Source organism: Anabrus simplex, chromosome 2 (genome assembly GCF_040414725.1).
Source record: "Anabrus simplex isolate iqAnaSimp1 chromosome 2, ASM4041472v1, whole genome shotgun sequence".
NCBI classification, from domain to species: Eukaryota; Metazoa; Arthropoda; class Insecta; order Orthoptera; family Tettigoniidae; genus Anabrus; species Anabrus simplex.
Window position 1 is genome coordinate 863,580,189 of NC_090266.1, and position 19,236 is coordinate 863,599,424.

Consider the following 19,236-nt stretch of genomic DNA (forward strand, 5'->3'; position numbering starts at 1 on the left):
TACAATGGATGAACGAAAAAGCACTCCAAAATCAGCTATTTTAAGCTGTCTCAGAAACGTGCCGAAAAGTTGGCAAGTAGTAGAGGGAACTGCCTTGAAGGGAGCAAGAACAATAATAGGTAGCTGAGAGTTTTATATTTTACAGTAACAGTCCTTGAACAGTTTTGGCGAAGGTCTTCCACAGATACTGCTTTCGTCCTGTGCTTATTCTATAACATTTTCACTGTTAAATACTTCTCTTTCCGGAGATATGTTTTCATTGCTGAATCTACGTTAACGTAAAAATGGTAAACAGCCTCCACTGCCGTTGTGATCCAGCGATGCACTTTGCACCACTACTGGTCTAACTCCCATTGTCATCAAAGTAGAGGATTCTGCGAAATTATACAACGCTATAAAAGGAAACACACGACGAACTACAGAATAGATCTGGAAACGTAGAAGTAAAATTTGCTTCACCAACGAGTTAGAAGAGAGGAAAGATCAAACGTTAGAAGTATTCCCTGGAAGAAACAAGAGTGAACATAGAGTTGATCCGGGATAGCTATGTTTAAGAATAGTGAAAGTATTGAGATGAAATACAAGCTGGGTGAAACCTGCTCTAATAATCAAGCAGAACAATTGCTGTCTCAAACGCACTGGAGGCAATAGAATAATTACAGACCGAAGAAACTACCCCAAGGACTGCAGTGATCCGAAATGATAGCAGAACAACAGGGTCACTAAGCAACATCCACAAGCACAGATGCCTGATTCAGGAAATTAAGAAAATTACCACTCTAGCGAGAGACAATTGGGCAGTTGCATTCAGCTGAGTTAAAGAAATTTTGGTAACGAACTGGCAGATCGCGAATCAAAAGAATCGGAACAAAATACTAAAAACTCGGCTATTTACAGCAGAATTCCGAAGAATGCCGGAGTGAAAGCCCTATGTGAAGAGAGTGAAAATAAATGGCAGAGTGAGTGGGACAGAATAACGAAGGAAGGGTGACAGATAAGATTACTACGAAAATTAACTTGACAAAATAATTCTCAGCAATAGTTACAGGGCACGAAAAATTCTGAGACTACTACCGCTGCTTCAGAATCACAGACAGTACCCTGTACAGTTCACCATTTAAAAGTTAAAAGTGACCTATTGCAACAACCAAAAAGTAGCATTTTAATGGAAATTGTTGTAGAGGTAAGGAAATTGTCATTAAATAAATGTGAATTTACAAAGTTGTATCTCTGGCATTTCATGCATTTCTCAAATTCAATAGACTTCGAAAAACTGCAATGGATGGAATGTGTTATTAGGACAACAATTCTTAAAATACGAATAGCCATAATTGTATTAATTCATGGATTAAATGAAAAAATACACACTTTGAAAATGAGTATTCGACGCAGGTATGCTCGAAGTAATAGAGCATGATGTAAGTAAGTGTTAAGAATGTAGAAAATTTCGATATTCAGGGATCCATTGTGTGGTTCCTGCTCCGACGTATCCTAATAATGATTCTTCCTACACATACGAAAAGAATAAATTCCTAGCCCTTAAAATGAACCAATATTTGTCATATAGTTTTGGATTACGGTAATAGCAATGTAAGGTATCAAAACTGTTACTTTGAACCTTTCACGTGTGCTAATCAAGTACTTTCATGGACTCTCACAAGCATATATCCTACTGAACCCGACCGCTGGACTTCCCGATGGGTCACTATCTCCTGGGAAAGCTATCATTTTAGCATTTCCCATTTATTTTACGAAAAGCGATATCATAATTAACATGCACATATAATACACCACTAAATATAACTTCGTGTGGCTATTTCTAGCCGAGTGCAGCCCTTGTAATGCAGACCCACCGATGAGGGTGGGCGGCATCTGCCATATGTACGTAACTGCGTGTTATTGTGGTGAAGGATAGTGTTATGTGTGGTGTGTGAGTTTCAGGGATTTTGGGAACAGCACAAACAAACTGCCCCCGGGCCGTTGGAATTAACCAATGAAGGTTAAAATCCCCGACCCGGCCAGGAATTGAACCCGGGACCCTCTGAACCGAAGGCCAGTACGCTGACCATTCAGCCAACGAGTCGAATACACCATTGTCAAAACATTACTGCTACAGTCGCTGTAATTACGTATAAAATTTCGAATTGGGCTCTCTTTATTTGATTCACACAAATTAAATAGTAAGCCTACTGAGTCCATAAAAAGCCCTTGAAGGTCTCCCATAGAAAAATCCATCAATAATTTCCTATTGAACTATTCTCTCGATTTTCACTAAAATGGCTAAGTAATAATAATAATAATAATAATAATAATGTTATTTGTTTAACGTCATTTCAATTGTTTCCCAAGGGATAGCAGGGGCCGGAAGTTTTTCCAGCAGTGGTTGTTTAACTTACCTAAGGCCGTGATGCAGAGTTTTTGCACGTGAACACATTAAAATGACACTGATCTCAGCTGGGTTTTTCCTCGTTATCCTGGAAATAGAAGGAATGTGGCACTACATTATCACACGTTAGTCTAGTAGGAAAAATTGTTCTAGATCCTCCAGATGATGGATAGTGCACAAACCGTTTGTTATGTTACTGTGAAACGCCTATGATCATCAGTGTAAACCAGAGTGTTGGAGTGTCAAATCGGGATTCGGAAGTAAAATGAAATTTGTTTGCAAAAAATTACCACAAATATAAGATGAAATGTCGTATGGCTTTTAGTGCCGGGTTATCCCAGGGCGGGTTCGGCTCGCCAGTTGCATGTCTTTCTATTTGACGCCTGTAGACGACCTGCGCGTCGTAATGAGGATGAAATGATGATGAAGACAACACATACACCCACTCCCCGGGCCATTGGAATTAACCAATTAAGGTTAACATCCCCGACCCGGCCGGGAATCGAACCCGAGACCCTCTGAACCGAATGCCAGTACGCTGACCGTTCAGCCAACGAGTCGGACACAAAAATAAGATAACCTTCCTTGATAATATAGTGCACCCAACTAAAGAGACTTGCGTACACTACCGTGAAATAAGAATCAAATGTCTCACTTCCTATTGACAGGGTCTTACAAAGCATCCCGAAGATTCGATAATGTGGAAACGTACTTAATGTTGGTCCATAATCCGCGAGTAATTTTTCCATTTGGCTGAGAGATAACAGAGCCGGCCCCGTGGTGTAGAGGTAGCATGCCTGCCACTTACCTGGAGGTCCCGGGTTCAATTCCCGGTCAGGTCAGGTTTTTTACCTGGACCTGTGGGCTAGTTCGAGGTCTACTCAACCTACGTGATTAGAACTGAGGAGCTATCTGACGGTGAGATAGTGGCCCCGGTCTAGAAAACCACGAATAACGGCCGAGAGGACTCGTCGTGCTGACCATACGACACCTCGTAATCTTCAGGCCTTCGGGATGACCAGCGGTCGCTTGGTAGGCCAAGGCACTTCAAGGGCTGTAGTGCCATGGGGTTTGGTTTCTTTCAGAGATAACAGAGCGTACCAAAAATTGTGTTATAAATAACATGAGTTGACCTTGGTGGCACATTTGGTTAGTTCCTCGCCTTCATTTCTCGAACAAGCGTGTTCGATTCCGGCTGAAATTGAGAGCATTTGGTGGAGTTTAAATGTGACAGCTCCGTCTCGTTGGCTTCCAAGACGTTAAATCACTACTGTTAAACTAAATAGACGACATTTTTCTATTACCGGTTTTGCATCCCACTTTTGCGGTTTTCTGGAGTGCTAAAGTGCCAAACATTAGCACCTTGAAATACCACAGGACCAATCTGGGATCGAACCCGGCAACTTGCGCTCAGAACGCTAGCACTCCACAGGCTCAATCCCTGTTATTATTATTTATTAAATCACGCCAGTAAATGTGTTACTGTATATAAATGTAAAATTATGAATCTTCTCCAGTCCCTGCCTTTTCAGAAAATATTTCTGAAACATTCAGTCTTACTTACCAACAGTATATAAATATGATGCAGACGGCTGAAGTATTGTGTCACACTTCATTGTAGAATGAAAGGAAGTTTCACTTCGAAGATAATTTTCGGACGTTTCGCTTGTGTAATCTACGTCACACCGACTCAGATAGGTCTTATGATGACGACAGAATAGGGCAGGGCTACGATCGTGAAGGAAGAGGTCTTGGCTTTAATTAAGGATTCCCGGGCGAGTTGGCCATGGGTTAGAGGCGCGCAGCTGTGAGCTTGCATCCGGGAAATAGTTGGTTCGAATCCCACTGTCGGCAGCCCTGAAGATGGTTTTCAGTGGTCTCCCATTTTCACACCAAGCTGTACCTTAATTAAGGCCCTTCCTTCCAATTCCTTGGCCTTTCCTATCCTATCGTCGCCATAAGACCTATCTGTGTCGGTGCGACGTAAAGCCAGTAGCAAAAAAAAAAATTAAGGCTTACCTCGTGTGAAAATGGGAAACTACGGGAAACAATCTTGGGGGCAGTCGGCAGAGAGGTCCGAACGTTCCCTCGTGATTTACTCGCTCGAGAATGACTGACGTGCGTCACTCGTGCTCTTTATACAGGACCGCAGACGGTTCTATTAGTTTCGCAATTCCAGATCATTCTGGCCACCTGATCCATTGTTAATCAGCTTCCATCTTAATCTAGAACGTTCCTCATCGTGAGACTAAACAATTCGCCGGCGCTATTGGTTTGCTAGTTGCAGGCCTTCTCCACGATATAACCGTAACGCCATCATCATCATCATCACCCTCATTGGCATTATTGTCCGACTCGTTGGCTGAATGGTCAGCGTACTGGCCTTCGGTTCAGAGGGCGGGTCGGGGATTTTAACCTTCATTGGTTAATTCCAATGGCCCGGGGGCTGGGTGTTTGTGCTGTCCCCAACATCCCTGCAACTCACACAGCACATATAACACTATCCTCCACCACAATAACACGCAGTTACCTACACATGGGAGATGCCACCCACCCTCATCGGAGGGTCTGCCTTACAAGGGCTGCACTCGGCTAGAAATAGCCGCACGAAATTATTATATTGGCATTATTGCGTTCCGCCAGCCGTCGCGCACTCAGCCTCCGTTGCCACAACAACAATGTTATTGGTTTTACGTTCCACTAACTACTTTTGCGTTTTTGGAAACGCCAATAGGCCCTATGCCTAATTTTGAGCCGGAGTTGAACCCGTCAATCCAGGAACTTGGGCCCAGAAGGCCAGCGATAATTCCGTCTGAGCTACTCAAGCTGGCTATCGATTTTGTATGTAATTGGAAGTACGATAAGGAAGACGGAAACCACTCTACATTTATCTACGAAAAAAATTTAGGGGTAGTTGTCTCGTTAGCTTTTTGAGAGTAGAATTCAAACGCAGCCATCTCCTCAGCCAAAAACTGACACCTCAGCAAGTTGAGCTAAAATGTCACAAGCTATTTTCCAATTTCTGACGTATATCACAATATTATTCTTGTCAGACTAAGTGGCTCAGACGGTAGAAACGCTGGCCTACTGAGCCCTAGGGAACGAGTTCAATCCCAGCTCAGTCCGTTGGTATGTGGAGGTGCTCAAGTACGCCAACCTAATGTCGATAGAAGCACTGGTACGTAAAAGAACATCCGCCGGATAAAATTCTGGCAACTCTGTGGCTCCAAAAGCCGTAGAAGTAGTTAATAGACGGTGAATCCTGTAACAGTATTCTTATTAATACATTTTTCATTTTGCTTTACATCGCATTGACGACGACGGGATAGGAAAGGGCTAGGAGTAGAAAGGAAGCGCCCATGGCCTTGATTAAGGTACAGCCCCAGCATTTGCCTGGTGCGAAAATGCTAAACCACGGAAAATCATCCTCATTGTCGTTCGAACGCACAACATTCCAAATGTAAGCTGACATCTACGTGACCCAAACCGCGCAGCCACTCGGTCGGTCTTATTGATATTGTACTTACTATTGTTTTACTCAGGATTCATACCTAACGTAGTCATAAGTCCTCTGTGTAAATCGCGTACATAGACAACTTATGTATTAGTGGTGTCATTACAAGTACAGTAATTTTGTAATTGTTGTCAATAGGAAGGGTGCTCTTGGGCGTGAACAACGTGGCATTTTCCTGGAGAATTGTACTCAAAATGGACATCAAACGTCAGAAATCGTCTTCAGCGATGAAACTACACAAAAGCTCCTACTTAATTTTCTAAATAAACACAAACCCCTGGAGGGTTTGGAGGATAATAGGAGAGTGTTCTTTAATAATGTAATGCTGAGAAGGCCTCTTAATGATGTTAAATTTGATCCAAATTTCGTCGCTTAAGAATACCGACCTTGTACGTTGTAAAAACCTTATCTCAGTGGAGAGCGGAATAACGGTCCTAATGGCTGAAAATGTTTAAAAAACCGTACTAGTTACGAATTATGAATTATATTATTATTATCATAGTGATTAGTACAAAACATTAATGTTATTCTTAATATTTTCACTTTGCACTTAGAAGGAATATGTACGCAAGTGTCATAGCCCTAAGATACGAGATACGAAATGGCAGTGTTTGCTCATTTTAAGCAACTCTATTATATACTTTGTTACAATACATGGTCTCCAGAAAGTTATCCAGAGGCTTTGTGTAACGACAAAGAAATAAAACAATACCAGGAGAAAATTCTCCGGTTTTAAGCGACGATGTCAATTCAACATATCACCTGCATTATGTTATAATGAACAAAGTTAAGGGTTGGTAGTGGGGAACGTAAAAACTGACTGACGTCGCCTCTTCATTCTCGTTATCATAAGAATTGAAATTGACAGTGTGAAAAGGAGCAGAATAACTCTAAGCTTGCATTCAGGAGATGGTGGGTCGAACCTCATCATCGGCACTTTAAAATGGTTTTCCGTGTTTTCCATTTTCACAGAAGGCTATTCCTTAATCAAGGCCACAGTCACTTTCTTTCCATTCCGACCCTTCCCTGTCTCACCACCACCAAGAATCTTTCTGTGTTATTGCTACGTAAAATTGCTAACAGAGAAAAACAATCTCATCAAGACAGCCAATGTTTAAATCTGGACCAATGTGTGCATTGTAAAGTCACATCCCTTTGGTTTGAATTCCACGACTGACTGTTTATTCATGCCTTAAAATCACATCATTTATCATTACGTTAAACTACGAGCTTACTTTTTTTTTCCTTTAGATAGATAATTACCGGTAACTTCGGCCTGACCAAAATTCACCCTTGCGCATGCCTCACAGACCATCTTTCTTCTCTTCGTTGCTATGGTTGCCTGACAAATCTATGATGAATGTAGCAGTGGAAGTGAGTCGGCCACTGTCAGAAGGCAAAGGAACGTGTTAAGGCTGAATCTGAGGCAATGCCATCTGTCGATCGGCGGTGGGAGATCGTCTCTTAGGGGCAGTGAGTACATTGATAGTACTTCTTATTTTCAGCATAGGACATTAATAAATTCGCTATCGCTAGGAAATCGCAGTACACTGTAGGTTTCAGGAACTAAGTGCAAGGCATAGATATGCGGAAAAAGTTTCTTATCGAATTCCTGACCGTTAGGAAAATTTCATGCATGGAATTGTATTGTGCATACCGGTAATTGATAGAAAAATTTCGTAGATAACGGAAGGTGGTTTATAAAATAATTTTCAAACGTTATAGCTAGAAAACGGTGCTACGGTGGGTAAGTTTCTAACCGATCAGTATTCCACCATAAAATCATCGTTAGATGTGACGAAGAAAATGATTCAAAGTATATGTCAATACATAAGTGAACACTTGGTATTAAATGATACGTCATTCAAATCTTACCAGCCTAAAGAGATATATATCCAGATTTAAGATTTCACATTGTTCTAGTTTTTTAGGTCGAAGACTGAGTGTTAACTGGTCAAATTAATATAACCGATATGAGTGGTTTGAAAAAGGAACTTCAATGCATGTAGTCAAACCTCACTTATTTTAGACAAGTGTATAATTAATTTTGACAAATATACAATACGAAATATATGAATACATTTAACCACTGCTTGATGCTCCTCCGTATCCATTAATTCAAGATAAATTTAGAACGAAATGAGATCGCTGGCTGTCACAAATATAAGTGTAGGTAGCACCAGATAGGACTCCTCAGGATAATCGATTTTCATTATTTCCTTACCAGAACATATACAGTGTAAGGAGTTTCTGAAACGGCTAAGATATGTCAGCACTCCCGCTACGTATTATCTCTTCTATCCATGTAGCCTACGTAAAGTGATATTAGTGAGATTTATGCAGTGAATATCTAAAATGAGCGTATTTAAGTGTTGTTCATCATTTCACACTTTTGCACTTGATATCACTTCACTTGAAGTATAACTGTAATGTTTTCAGTTTGTTGTTTATATATTCAACATCTAGGGCCTTCCTGGCCGAGGATGTAAACGCGTCCTCGTTTCACCCGGAAGTACGCCGGTTCGATTCCCCGTCAGGAAGTAAAAATTATGAATAACAAGGTATCCAATTTCGAAGGGGCACATGGTCCTGAGGTTCATACATCCTACACCAAAAATGAGTGCCAGGTTAATTCCTGCGTTCAAAGGCGGCCGGGCGTAGAGCTAACCACTCCACCGTACCAAGTGCCGAGGTTACGGATAGTGGCAGCCTTTACCTTCGAACGCTCCAAGGACCTTCATGGCCTGAACGGAAATTACTTCGCTTTGCTATAAATTCATATCACTTCATGACTCTTCCTTACCATCTCTCTTCACTTCACGACGATGTGCTACTTAGAAATATATTTCTAATTAGATGTGTTGACCAAATAAGAATTAACGACGGTGGTGAAAGCTGCTCTATTGATAAATCATTAATGACAACGGTTCATTCACTTGAACCAAATAGCTACTTGCATGAACTGAAAGCGATGATATGATGTGAAGAGAGTGAATCGGCTACATAATTCGGGTTGTGTAGCTGTAATCTGGTAGGTTAGAACCTTACTGTCGGCAGCCCTGATTACGGTTCTCCGTGGTTTACATTTTCACACCAACGATATATTTTAGTTGTGACCATCGCTAAAACCCTCTCTGTGTTGCTGCAACATTAACCCCTAGCAGTCGAATAAATTAAGGCTGGTCACACAGCAGTAATCACATTTACTTTTCTGGAAAGATATATTACCGTCAATTTTTAAGGCTAAAACAATTTTACACGATTGCATACATACTATAACAGGGGAATTTGATGGGGTGCTCCCCGTATTTGCTTTTACTCCGTGTACACCACGTCTCAGGTGAACCATATCAATGAAAGTGAAATTTAAACGGAAAAGAGAAGAAGTGAGTTTCTCTTTGTCCTGTCAGTTAGTTCCCTCATGAAGTCCTTTGTACCCAGTGTTGCCAACTTAGCGGATTTTCCGCTAAATTTGGAGGAATTAGAAGACTGTCGGCGGAGAAATATATCATTTAGCGGACAGCGGATTATTTGGCGGAATTCCAAATTTATTATAGCGGAATTTAGTGTTTTATCCATTTCGCGTTTTTTTAAATTTGTACTCCAGTATGTTTACGATCTATTCCATATTTATTGTCAGGAGCTAGCAGTCACATGAGGAATACATGTTATTTGGATTTGATGTTAGGAGATCATAAATTTGTAATGCGTGGGGACAGGGTACTTTTCCCTTAGTTGATGAATGACGACAGATAATGAAACTGTGAGAGAATAGCAATTATATTTATGCTATGAAGGAAGACCGTTTAATGAACTGGCCTGTCCTGTGTGTGGCCCATGAGGTAGGGGATTCACCTAGTTTGCACCCGGCAGTAAAACGCTACAAGTTTTAGCTTGCCTGCTCGCAGGCAGTGAAACTATCAGGTGAGTGCAGACATTTACTTTTATTATTATTATTATTATTATTATTATTATTATTATTATTATTATTATTATTATTATTATTATTATTATTATTATTACTATTATTATTATTATTATTATTATTATTATTATTATGTGCGCATGGACTCAATGGATCACGCAAAGCTCTAACGATTCTGTTTTCTCATTATTGCTCATTTTTATTGCTCATTATTTGAGATCGGATTTCTTGGCAGAAGTTTAGCGAATTTTTAGTAGTATTTAGCGGATCTTGAAAATATAAGTTGGCAACACTGGTTGTACCTTGTAAGTGTATGGCTAGAAGAAAAAATCTTTCCTTCGCTGATTCGTCGACTTGAGAGGAATCATCTATCCGAAATAACATAAACTGCTATTTTACAGATGTGATGTTGCGTAGTGCCGTTGACGCGCACTATTTTTAGAACGTACATACATTGGGTGAGTTCAGACACATTAACACAGCAGGAGAGCGTGATGTCCGAACATATCCGACAAAAGAGCCAAAACGGTTGAATAGTCAGAGAATAGGAAATGACAAAAATAAAATTTACGTTTTAAGTAATTAAAACTATTTCAGTTACGCTCCAACACCGCGCTGTTATGTTAAAACAGTGATTTTATCTGTAAAAAAGTAGGTGCATCGAATAAAGTAAATTGGGGTTACCATATTTGACTGAGTTACTGGTAGAACTGTCTTGCGTTAGGTAGACAACGAGTTGCGATTGATGAAAGTTGAAGATGACAGTGAAAGAGGTAAATCCTGACGGCCCAACACCTGGTTATATCCAGAACATACTATACTGGGCGGTTTCTAATTTGAGTTCCATCATATGTGGTTTTCAATCAGCCAATACGCTAATTGTTATGTCCAATTACCTTGTGCAGTAAAATTTATTAAACCTGCCTAAGCAATTCAAGCCCACAACAAAGGTCACCCTATCAAATGTTTAAGTTCCAATATAGGCTAAAAGCTGAGGAACTTACTGGAGACCAGGCAGATCCGTCAAGTAGAAAGTATCTTTGGTTTTCCGGCAGAAGATTACTGATTTGAGTACTCTGCATATGCATTACTTCAAATATAGCATATACGGTAGTAATACAGAAATCGAATCGTTAAAAATATGCTTCTGATAATGAAGTGAAAATATAAGTTGGTTCAATTTATCTTCCATTCTTATCCAGCACACAATCCTAGAAATCTCGAAGCAAGCCCTGGGCATTTCAAAATGTGTCCTATGGATAGATATTTTCTTTTCATTCATTTTCTGCAAATTATTAATTTAATACCAGTGCGATATGTCGTTCGCTTGTTATTAGAGTAATGAGTCTTACTCATGAGTCTTTAGAAGCATTACATTCCTCCTTCATTCATCGTCCACCTTCCTCGTCCATACACTGCCATGCTCTACAGACACACCTTCAGAAACGAATGTGAGATTTGAGAAAATTACCCAACATAAGAAAAGCTCTCCTCGCTTCAGTCAGTCATATCCTGACTCCTTTTGCAGTCGCATTTTATTTTACGTTTCGCATAATAAAATTCACCAAGTTCCATTAGCAAGCTTAATAATGCAACTGCGTTACTCTACTTTTGTATGCAAATGAGCTGTCTACATTTCCTGAATGCTTGAGTTACGGTTTTTCATGTGCAATAACTAGATAAGTGAGATTATTGCGGTTGTAAAATAGGTATTATCAAAATATCGACTTATGATCGAGGTTCGAATTTCGATTCATTCCTCGTTGGAATTATCACCTAAAAATCCCGTGACATCAGAAATAGCATTTTACTTTAAAACCCTGGGCAAAATAAAAAAAAAAGCCCGAGGGGCTCCAGTTACTCGAGAAATTCCTGGAATAGCCTGAAGAAAGTATATTGTTTTCACTTGTCCTCAACTTCTATGACCTTTCAGTTAGTCGTCAGACTCGTAAACATAGGTTCGATGGAAGATGAGGTCGTGACATTGGACGGTGTTCAAATGCGACAACTCCGTGGCGTAGTCATTTGGTACGTTAAGGAAGTTCTGTGAAAAAAAATATACCGGCATCCTGGCATATCCTAAAATCTGTAGCAATTGACAGGAAGTCTAACAAATATGAATAATAAATAATCCAGATTAACCTCCTGGAAAGAAATGCCAGCCAAACAGGACTAAGGATCTCATCAGAAAAGATCAAATTCATGATGAACATCAAAGATAAACCAAAATTCCTGGAAAGAGAGATAGTACGGATAGAAAGGGTCAAGAAGCTCAAGTACCTTGGTGAGACCATACAGGAGAATGAACTAGAAAAAGTTGCAGTAGAAGATCGGAACTCAAAAATGAAGAGAGCATATGGCTTGCCAAAAAATGGCATCTACAATAAGAAGTGCTTATCCTGGAATTCAATATTAAAACATTACGACACCGTGGTCAAAAGAAAATGTCTGAATGCCTGTGAACGCCTGTCCATGAACTACAAGCTGGGGAAGCTAGAGGTCCTGGAAAGAAGAATCCTCAGAAAAATTATGGGAGCAATCCAAACTGAAAGCGGATGGAAACTTCGGAGCAAGAAGGAAGTTTACCAGAAGGTGGAAAGAATCTCAGAGACCATGAAGAAAAGGAGAGTGGCGTTTCTCGTACATCTGTACAGCGTGAACGCAAGCAGATTTAACAAACAGATATTTAATTACTTCTGGAGAAAAAAGATCACTACAGCATGGATTAAGGAAACGAAGAAGGATATGGAAAGGTTAAGCATCTTGGAAGACCAGCTGTTAGAAAGGAATACGTTTAGGAACACAGTGAAGAATTTGGAAGTAGTTCAAGCCGCAGGAAGAACTAAGAAGACCGGAAGAGCCTGGACAGATGAACAACGGAAGCAGGTCAGCGAACGCATGAAGGAGTACTGGACACAGAGAAAACTCCGCACGAAGAGAAAGAAATGAAGTTTTAGCGTGATACTTAGTGGTCCATTCGCTTGTAATAATAATAACCATAATCTTCATCCTAGGGATGTGATTAGCTCAGGGGCTTAGCTGCTGGCATTCCACTCAGGTAGCTGAGGTTGGAATCCCAGTAAATACCGAGTTAAATAGTGCATCTCAAATCAGGTGGTATCAGGAAGGGCATTCAGCCTTAAACTCACGAACAAAATTTTAAAAAGTGGGTCTAGGTGGCCCCAGTAACCACAGGAGTAGCTGAGATAAGCTGAAGACAAAGAAAATAAGACATCCAAATCCCATTAAGCTGTTTCACGAAATAATACTATCCAGTAAAAACTAAGTTAACGGAGTATTTATATACTGTACTGTGCACATGCATTGTTCACTTAGGCTCGGAAACAAGGCTGACCTCTTGAAGAGCGGAATGAGTTAAGACATCATTTTCCATGATTTCCGATTTCACCTCAGAGTGAATTCCGGGAGGGCGCCGGACACACAGACCATAGCCTGTTCACTTCCAATTCAAACTCCAATCAACATCACAGAAATCATGCTCTCGGACACATTCAGCACACGATGTACCAAAACCTAAAATTGTGAAAGTGCGGTAAGCAGATGTAGTTGTGTGTGGGCGTTCTCTGCAGATTGTGATGTATTCCAGGAGTGTTTAGGATGTCTAATTGAGTTTGTTAAACTTCACTTGCACTGTGTATTGAATGGTTCTCGAATCCATAGGCTGCAGCAAGTTGTTGCGGTGTGTTCTTAATTTTGTGTATAAACAGAGTTAACTTGTTTTGGCTGGGTTTGTTTTATGAGCATAACGAAAAGAAGCGCATGATGAACAACAATATGGGGATTCAGAAGTGCTTAGAGCGCCAACGTGATGGTGCAGAAGGGATTCTTAACTCGAGTAACACTAGTTTAGACCAGAAGAAATTTTCAACGATGGTACATAGAATTCTGTCTGACTTTACTTTTCTGGACATCCTGTTGGAGAAACTTGTTGATAAAGTCATCATTCGTTTCAAAGACAGCTTTGATTTTAACAGTAAGATTACTGATGAAATGAAAACATAACCTAGCAAACGTGATGAGGAAATCAAAGAATTGAAGCGGTAACTTAAAAATGACAAGGAGGAATGCAGTGAGTAATCTGAACAATGGGCGAAATAACGAGGAGATCCACGAGGCACCGGAGCTGCCATCTTAAGATGTCTACAACATCGTCATTAATATCGGAAAAACAATTGGGTGCCAAATCACCAAAGAAGACGCAGACATTGCACATAGAATTCCTTCCGGTAACAAAACCTTGCCACGACCTATTGTGATGAGGTTTATTAACAGATGGAAGAAGCTTGGAGGTACGTAAGAAAATGTTCGTATTCCGAGGTAGTTTCGGTATGCCTATTTACGCCAAAGGAGCTCTTCATAATAGCTAATGACTAGAGGATGAAAGGTTTCAAGTACATATGTCCGCGGGAAGGAGATATATTTGTATGGAAAGATGATTTATCAATTGCGCTTGTGTCCGACTCGTTGGCTGAATGGTCAGCGTACTGGCCTTCGGTTCAGAGGGTCCAGGGTTCGATTCCCGGCTGGGTCGGGGATTTTAACCGCCATTGGTTAAATCCAATGGCCCGGGGGCTGGGTGTTTGCGCTGTACCCAACATCTCTACAACTTACACACCACACATAACACTATCCTCCACCACAATAACACTCAGTTACCTACACATGGTAGATGCCACCTACCCTCATCGGAGGGTCTGCCTTAAGGGCTGCACTCGGCTAGAAAGAGCCACACGAAATTAATTAATTGCTATTGACATCAGCACCCTTGCAGATACTTTAAATCTTGAAGGTGTGTAATTGGTTCTGGTACTTACGTGTGTCTTACATGATCAGTCACATAGGCCTACTATGAATATAATGTAAACGAGTTTAGAAAGTTTACATGACTCAAAAACTCAAATTTACAACTTAGAATAATAACTCCACAGATCATAAGAAATAAATTGAAACTGTTTCCTACCCTCATTTATCAGGCCAATTCTTCTGACATATTAGTAATAGTTGAATAATTGTCATATCCAGAAGATTTCAATCTAAATTAGTATGTTAGTTACCAAAAGGATTTTGGAACAGCATACCCAGTAGAGGCCAATACAACACGGAACTTTCCTGACGAGTCTACCCTCTGAAACGATATTATCCTTAAAGTGCACGGTAACTCGATTACAAGCCCTAAAAATGATACTCAATTCTAATTTCACCAGTATTGGTAATATTCTTGCAAATGAAATTTCCATTAAACCTAATACCAATATCAAAAGAAGACCATGCAACTTCTTGTTTCTTACACCCTCAGATGAAACTGAGGTTACGGAAATAATCATGAATTAAAAAATACCAGTTGTACTGACTGTTATGGTATAAGTAGTTGACTGATTAAAACGTTAGCTTCTCATTTATTACCACATATTACTAAATTAATTAATAAATCCCTCTGCGAAGGTAGTTGCTCAGAAATTAAAGATTGCCTAAGTAATGCCAGTTTATAAAAGATTTGATAAACGCGATATCATGACCTTGAACAGAAATGCAATACGATAAAATCTTAATTCGTATTTGGCTGTTAAAAACAGATTAACACTCAACCTGGCAAAGACAAATTATATTGATTTTCCACACACCTTCATACAGACTTCCTTTGAGCATAACATTGTCACTCTATGGCCAATACCTAGGTTATATTAATTCATGCAAAAGTGACAAGATTTCTTGGATTCTTTTTTTTGCTAATGGCTTTACGTCACGCCGACACAGACAGGTCTTATGGCGACGATGCGATAGGAAAGGGCTAGGAGCGGGAAGGAAGGGGCCGTGTCCTTCAATATGGTAAAGCCTCAGCATTTGCCTGGTATGAAAATGGGAAACCACAGAAAATCATCTTCAGGACTGCCGATAGTGGGGTTCGAACCCACTATCTCCCGGATGCAAGTTCACAGGTGCTCGCCCCTAACCGCACGGCCAACTCGCCCGGTGGTTTATTGTAGATGAAACACTCCCTTGGGATAACCATGTTAAAGCTACTCATGATAAGATCATTCCTGCTATAGATATCTTGAGCAGCTTGAAAGAGAAGTTTACCCATGGACTGCTGAAGCGTATTTATCACTCACTTATTGAGAACCACCTCACTTACATGATTCATATTTGGGCATGTTGCAGGAAGGAACAATTTGAAAAATCAATATCTTGCATAAAAGAGCATTAAGAATACTCTTCAGTCTACCCATGATCGCTCCAACCGCTCATTTGTATAAATATTGTAATATCCTATCGCTCAGTAGACCCGTCAAAACACCTTAGCTATCATGGTGTATAAGCTAAAGCATAGCCTAGTTTGGTACTCTCCAATACGTCTAGTAAAACTAATTCAGATATCCGTATGAACTGCACTAGAAATGCTTCAAAAATTCATCTTACCCAAATTCATACTTATAAGTTTGGCAAAAATTCATTACGGAATTATAAAAAAACCTGGCACTACAGCCCTTGAAGGGCCTTGGCCTACCAAGCAACCGCTGCTCAGGTCAAAGGCCTGCAGATTACGAGGTGTCGTGTGGTCAGCACGACGAATCCTCTCGGTCGCTATTCTTGGCTTTCTAGACCGGGGCCGCTATCTCACCGTCAGATAGCTCCTCAATTTTAATCATGTAAGCTGAGTGCACCCCGAACCAGCCCTCAGGTCCTGGTAAAAATCTCTCACCTGGCCGGGAATCGAACCCGGGCCCTCCTGGTAAGAGGCAGGAGTGCTGCCCCTACACCACGGGGCCGGCCATAATGGAATTACTCTGTACATATTTTAATAGCCTCCCTGAATACGTGAGAGAGACATGCACATTGTTTACTTTTAAGTTTAAGCTAGTTAACTACATCGTGTCATACACTGTTTGTATATAATTTAGATCACATCTGCTGTGTAGTTGAATGTATGTACTGCACCATTCCGAGTTCAGGCCCAGGTGCCCCTTGAATGAATAAATAAAAATAAACACATATTTTATGAAGCTCGTGGACGAAAGAGTTCGAATCCTACCGCTAGCTAGCATGGAATGCTTTTTCTTAATTTTCCATTTCGCATCGTGGAAGATGTTTTATGGTAAGTTTCGTATAGACTGCATGCACTCTCCCCTAATTTCCAACTTTAAATCCTGAATACAAGCAAGAAGATAAAAAGGTGTGGGAATACAAGTACATAGTGCTCCAACATTTAAAAGAAACAAGAACAACTACACCATTCTTCAACTGTAGAAACTGACTAGTAGTCACGTGGTTCTATCGGTTACATCTGCTCAATTACCCTTATCACACATGTGACAGCCACCGGGCGATAAGGTCGTGCGGTTAGGGGCGTGCAGTCGTGAGCTTGCATCCGGGAGATAATGGCTTCGAACCCCATTATCTTCAACCCTGAAAATGGTTTTCCGTGGTTTGCCATTTTCACACCAGGCAAGTGTTGGGACTGTATCTTTATTAAGGCCACGGCCGCTTACATCCCACTCCTAGCCGTTTACTATTCCGTCGTCGCCATATGACCTATCTGTGTCGATGCGACGTCAAGCAAATCTTAAAATTATTACATCTGACAGCCAGTGTAGCTGTGTTTCAATATTACTGTTAAGGCCACATTTCCTTTGCCTATCCGCCTTATCATTAATGTACTTGCCAATACCTACCGAGTAAGTGTTTCCGATGGTAACTCTTAGTTGGTCGATTCGATCACGGCTCTGTCCGGTGGTATTTGAAGGTGATGGAATACGTCGTTCTCGTGTCGGAAGATTTACTGGTGCATAATACAACATAAGTGGGACGAAATTCCGAACACTTGACGTCTCTGAAAACCTTAAAAGTAGTTAGAGGTACTTAAAATCAATACTTCTATATTATTATTATTATTATTATTATTATTATTATTATTATTACTTATAATGACCATAATATAGGTAATGGGTAATTTTAATTTATGAATTGGAAATGTTATTAATGATAATGAGAAAGAAAGAGGTAAATTTGGGGAAGATTATGATCCTTGCCGGAGGTACACAGACGCTGATTCCGGTCGCCACCGCTAACAGTCGCATAGTGCGAAGCGGTCGTTAGGATTACTTCATAACTGAACAGGGGTCATCTTTGAAATAGGAAACCCTAATCTCGTGATCATCCTGGCCACTGTATCCAAGCAAAGGCAGAATATCATTATGCTTCTTAACATCTGAAAATTATATGCTCAGGAAGCTAGTGCAAGTGATGGAAAAAAGGGGGAAATTTTGGAAACAAGTGTATGAAATGAATAGTGAATTTGAGAAAGGCCTAATGGTTGATTCCGATCATGACCACGAGTGCTATGCAAATGTTGTACGTCATTCCGTCGTTAATAGAAAAAAACTTGACCAAGAGATGGTGCTCACATCAAAACAGAGTGACTGTCATTTCACATCGGTACATAGGAAAGCTCATAATAACAAGGCACAAGTACAAGGGAAGCAAGATAGCAACATCAAGCCTACAACTTCGAGAGAGTGTACTGGGGGAGTTTTAGAACAAGTAAAGTCTACCGGTGAAGGAAATCGGCGGGGTTCAGTTCTCGCACACGGAAGCACCTTCGACCACGGGAGAGTTGTGCTTTCCGAGGAGTTCATCGGGTGCAGCACGAAGCAGATGACGAAAATGAAGGGTATAAGAGCAGGTCCAAAGTGACAGTGATAGAGGATTCTATAATTAGAAGAGCAGAAAACTCCCTGATAAAAGAGGCTTAGGATGTTAAGTGCTATCCTGTTGTTGGGATTGGGCAACTTAAAAGAGCAATTGCGGATAGGGACCAAGTGAAAAATGATTTTAGCAGAGGACAATCAGAATCTATATCATCCTCATAGAATTGTTTTGGCATCCCTCCCAAGTAGAAGCTGCTCGACTTCAATAAGAATTTGTAAGATTAGGGCCTTTGTGTCAAAACGAGAGACCAAACAATTAACAATGCTATCTGTGACTGGAAAGAATAGACACCTGTATCTTTGACAACTGAATCATCTGTCACCTTCTTCACGTAGGGCAAACAGTATCATGCAGGTGCGCCGACATCGGGAAACTATTGGGGGTTAGATTCACATGAACACAGCCATGTGGAATGAAGACTAACTATTAATGGAAACATTCCTGCATATTGACAATGTTCACAAACAGAATAAATAGAACTATAATAGAGCTTGTTTCTCGAATACAATTTCTGAACGAAACTTATGCACGCAGATTTCAATAATATTCACAAGTAAACAGAAAAATATAACTTGATTCATAAATACACATTTTGAATGAATTTCGTATGTACAGAGCTATAAAAATAATGACAATTAAACAGGAAAAGTAGAACTTGCGTCATAAATACATTTCTTGAATATA